The sequence below is a fragment of the Brassica oleracea genome, chromosome C5, assembly GCF_000695525.1.
Source record: "Brassica oleracea var. oleracea cultivar TO1000 chromosome C5, BOL, whole genome shotgun sequence".
NCBI classification, from domain to species: Eukaryota; Viridiplantae; Streptophyta; class Magnoliopsida; order Brassicales; family Brassicaceae; genus Brassica; species Brassica oleracea.
Window position 1 is genome coordinate 25,913,699 of NC_027752.1, and position 5,700 is coordinate 25,919,398.

Consider the following 5,700-nt stretch of genomic DNA (forward strand, 5'->3'; position numbering starts at 1 on the left):
TTAAATCCTGCCGACATACTGAGGAAATTCCGACGGAATTCCAACGGACAAAACTAGTTCGTCGGAATTTCCTCGGAATTTTGTAAAATCCCCCAACGGCTCTCCAACGGCTATAATATTTCCTCGGAATTCATCGGTTTTTTCCGAAGAACACAATTTTCCTCGGAATTTCCTCGGAATATTCCGACGGACTGTAGTTTCCTCGGAATTCCGTCGGTATATTCCGAGGATTTCATTTTCCGTCGGAATGTCCGTCAGAATATCGGTGTTTTCTTGTAGTGGTTATAGTTGTACCAAAGTAAATATAGCTTAACTTAAAACATAAAGTAAAATTGATGTTCCAAAAAAAACACGTAAATATTAATAGGTTTCTTTCTTGTTTAGTAGTTTTTTTTGTGAACGTTTAATAGCTTCTTATTACAATGTTTATGTTGAACACTTATCCGAAGTCATTAGAGTTGTCTCGGTTTTCTTTCTAATTAAAACGTTTGATGCTTTATAAATAACTTTCATGAGGGACACAGTCGGTGAGCTTATTAGTTCATTTCAGTTCGAATGAAAGAAAGGTTTTGAGCATGATGAATTCCAGGGTAGATCATCTTACAAAAATTACACAGCCTTAAGGTCTCTTAACAGTTGGTACCATCGACCACAACCAAGAACAACATTTGACATTCTCAGAGCTGGAGAAGCTTCATGAAGAATTCAACGGTGAAGTAACTGCACTCTGTGTCCACCAGCTGCAGCGTTCCTGTCGTACTTTCCTCCTGCATTTTTTTCAAGGATTCCATAGCCGCGTTTGTCACTTCCACTCTTAGAGTTAGGTATTGATTTACTTCACGCACATGTTCAATTCATCTATAACAATAACCCAAATTAAATTAGATCTTGGAGATAATATATACATTAGTAACAGAAGCGGAGAACATACTACCTTATCAGTCACAGACTTGTCCATATCCTTTAAGACTTGCAGGAGCCTGGAAAAATTAGAACCACACCAAAAAAAAGGAGAGATGGTTATTGCATGTTTTTGTTAGGTTGCTGATTTATTTTATATTAAAGATGCAAGTTAGAGATGGCACAATGTCAACAGATGCCTCAGCATGGCCTCAGATGGATACAATAGAACACTACAAGAAAACAGCAAAGATACTGAGGGAAAAAATCATCGGAATTTCGTCGGAATAACGTTATTCCGACGACATACCGACGAAACAAGTCCTCGGAAATAATTCCTCGGAATTTCTTCTTGCCTCGGAAAGCCCTCGGAATTTTCCGACGGAATTCCGAGGAAACAAATTTCCGAGGAAATTCCGAGGATCACTAGTTTGTCGGAAATCTCCTCGGAATATACCGAGGGAGAACTTCGTCGGGATATTTCCTCGGAAGTTCATCGATCGATGCGTTTTTGGACATATATCCATCGATCGATCCGTTTATAAATAAACGTTCGGAATATACCGAGGGACATCTTCCTCGGAATATCAATCCAACCATGCCCAAATACTTGATTTCCAAAATCTCATGTATGTGTCCGTAGTATACATCATCTCCTGATGCAGAACAAACGCCATCATCATAAGTCGTACTCGAACGTCTCCTCTTCTGAGTTGTGAATGCATATCCTCGAGTACAAAATCTCGGATATGACTTCACAACAAAGTTTGGTCCAACGACCATCTCACGTATCCAATCGTCAAATGTTTCACCTCTGGCCAAACCAGCAGACACCTATTAATAGCACATATATATATATGTTATATCAATAAATGTGAATTAGTATAAATATGTGATAAAATATATTTTAATTTGTTTAAAGCACTCACATAAGTAAACATCCATCCAGTAAATTCTCTCTGCTTCATTTCTTCTAGTTCGTCCTCTGTGGCGTATCTATACTCGAACCGCTTTTCTGCCATGAAAATCCTGTATATGATGACAATAATGTAATTAATTAAGATTTAAATTTCAACTTGTTAAAATAAAAATTTGTAAGCTCATTTATTTACCTCTCATATTGAAGAACGTCTTCGCAGTTGGTGAGCAAATATGTTTGCAAATTACTGCGCTCCTGCTCAGTAAGTCGACGGTCCTTTGGTTTTCCGCTAAGTCGTCCAACGTCTGTGAAAATGTCTGGAACCGTAACATGATATGTTGCCCGTTCGCCTCTATCATCATGCCGAGCAGGTCTTCTGTTTTTGGTCTGAACTTCTGCTGGAAAGTAGTACTCGGCAAAGTTTGAAGTTTCTTCATTGATCATCTGTGCGACTATAGAACCTTCCACCCTACTTAAATTTTTCACCATCTTCTTCAAATGGAACATATACCGCTCATACAGATACATCCATCTATACTGCACAGGACCACCAAGTTCCAATTCTCTTGCCAGGTGAATAACAAGATGCTCCATAACATCAAAAAATGAGGGAGGAAATATCTTCTCAAGGTTGCACTGAATCACGGCTATGTTAGTCTTCAAATTTTCAATACCTTCAAGAGTCACTGATCTCGTGCATAAATCGCGGAAGAAACCACTTATCCCTGCAATTGCTTCATGAACATTTTGTGGTAATAGTTCCTTGAAGGCGAACGGAAGGAGGCGCTGCATCATTACATGGCAATCGTGGTTTTTCAAGCCAGTAAACTTTCCTTCCTTTCTGTCGATACAGTTACGCAAATTTGATGCGTAACCGTCTGGAAATTCCACATCGTTTGAAATCCAATCAAAGAACGCATCTTTTCCCTCTGCATCAAGTCGGTATATGGGAAAAGGAGCCCTACCATTTTCATCAACATGAAGTTCTGAACGAGCACATATATCGACTAAATCCAGTCTTGACTTCAAATTATCCTTTGTTTTACCTTGAACATTAAGGATCGTGTTCATGAGATTGTCAAAAAAGTTCTTCTCAATATGCATGACATCTAAATTATGCCTTAGCAGATGATCCTCCCAGTATGGCAGATCCCAGAAAATACTTTTTTTGTGCCAGTTATGTAGTTCTCCAACAGCATCTACCGGAAAACGCTCATGTCCACCGACTTCTGGCGTCCTTTCTGCACCAAAATCTCTTAGTTGTATCTTCAAATCTTTCCCACAAATTTCCGGAGGTGGACTGTCAAACACCCTCTTGTTCTTCGTAAACAAATTCCTACTCCTACGATATGGATGATCAGGTGGTAGGAATCTCCTGTGACAGTCAAACCAACACGTTTTCCTTCCGTGTTTTAGTTGGAAAGCATCAGTGTTATCTTGACAATATGGACATGATATCCTTCCATGCGTTGTCCATCCAGACAACATATCATATGCTGGAAAATCACTTATTGTCCACATTAGTACTGTCCGCATTTGAAAGTTTTCTTTACACGAAACATCGTATGTTTCAGCACCTTGAGCCCATAGTTGTTGCAACTCATATATTAGTGGCTGAAGAAACACATCAAGTGATCTCTTAGGATGCTCTGGTCCGGGAACGAGAATCGAGAGAAACAAAAACTCTCGTCGCAAGCACAAGTTTGGGGGGAGGTTGTATGGTGTAAGAATGACGGGCCATAGAGAATATTGTCTTCCACTCTTGCCAAACGGACTGAAACCATCAGTACATAATCCAAGGTAGACATTTCTTCTTTCATACGCAAAGTCGGGATACTTTGATTGGAAATGCTTCCACGCTTTTGCATCTGAAGGATGTCTGATCTCACCATCTGTTGAGTGCTCCGCATGCCATCTCATTGGTTGCGCTGTGCGTTCAGATAGATACAACCTCTGCAACCTTTCCGTCAAAGGTAAATACCACATCCTTTTATATGGCACTGGAACTCTTCCACTCGTATCTTTATAATGAGGCTTTCCACAAAATTTGCATGTAACCCGCTGTTCATCCGCCCTCCAATAAATCATGCAGTTGTCGCTGCATACATCTATTACCTGATACGATAAACCAAGACCAGCTACGAGTTTCTGAACCTCGTAGTATGAACCAGGAGCTACATTATCCTCGGGTAGAATACCTTTTACAAAATCAGCAATCGCATCCACACAGTCTTCAGCCAAATTATAATCTGTTTTAATGCCCATCAATCTTGTAGCAGATGATAAAGCTGAATGACCATCTCTGCAACCTTCGTACAATGGTTGCTTTCCAGCATCCAACATATCATAAAATCTCCTAGCTTCTGCATTGGGTAAATCTTCCCCTCTAAAATGATCATTTACCATCTGCTCAGTACCTACACCATAATCTACATCCGTTCTAATTGGTTCTTCTAATCTAACCGCTGGCTGAGGTTCGCTAGTACTACCATGTTCATAATCAGTTTCCCCATGATGATACCAAATTTTGTAACTTCGTGTAAACCCACTCAAATATAGGTGAGTCCAAACATCCCACTCTTTAATAACCTTTCTATTTTTACAATTAGAGCAAGGACATCTTAACTTACCTGTTTTTGCTTCCGGTTGTCGGTGAACTAACCCCATGAATTCGGTTATACCTCGTTGGTATTCTTCCGTAAGCAATCTCGTGTTCGGATCCAAATGAGGTCGATCGATCCAAGAACGAAAATAATTTGAAGAAGACATATTTTTTATGAATCAAATTCGTGTGTAAATAGAGTAAGAGGGAGGATGAAGATATGGAGTGAATGAAGAGGAAGAGGAGTGCTTGTATTTATAGTTTAAATCCTGCCGACAGACCGAGGAAATTCCGATGGAATTCCGACGGAAACGGCTAGTTCGTCGGAATTTCCTCGGAATTTTGTAAAATCCCCCAACGGCTCTCCAACGGCTATAATATTTCCTCGGAATTCATCGGTTTTTTCCGAGGAACACATTTTTCCTCGGAATTTCCTCGGAATATTCCAACGGATTGATATTTCCTCGGAATTCCGTCGGTATATTCCGAGGCAACCCAATTTTGTGTTTCCTCGGAATTTCCTCGGAAATTCCTCGGGATATTCTGAGGATTTCATTTTCCGTCGGAATGTCCGTCAGAATACCGCTGTTTTCTTGTAGTGGAAGACTCAATGAGACGACGGAAACCTTGCTCATGAGAAATAAAGTGAGGATGGTAATCGTTAGCTTAGTGACCAGCTAGGGAATGGTAAAAATAAATCGGAATTACAGAAGAGATTTAGCAGTACTGAATTATAAATGTGAAGGCAATCTATATATTTTTAAAAACTGTTTGCCTTACTGAATTATAAACCATATATTTGAATCCAATAACGTGAGAATTTTTTTATGAAAACCTCAGTTGGTCAATCAATCTGGGTTTGTAACACCCCAAGGTCTCGGTCTATATGAACATCCTCGCATGAATTGCAGCAGTCATGCTCTTCCTGCAAGGAAAACAATAGAGGTCACATGAAAGCTAGGAAAGCAAGACTTAGAACACACCATAAAATATTCTGAAATGATAAGTTACTTTTATGTTCATACCAAGGAAAAAATTTCATACCAAAAAGATGTTATGTATGCTAAGCAAGGAAGATCCACTATATTTATTCAGTTATTTATAGTTTATCTCCCTGTTCAACGTCAGGTCTACATCACACAAATGTAATCCATAGGAAATTACATGGTGTAAGGAATGGAATATGTAAAAGACACCCATAGTTTTAGTAAGTTTTTATTATCATATCATAGAATTGAGAAGAAACCAAACACAAAACTCGTGAAAGAAAAGTTAAAAC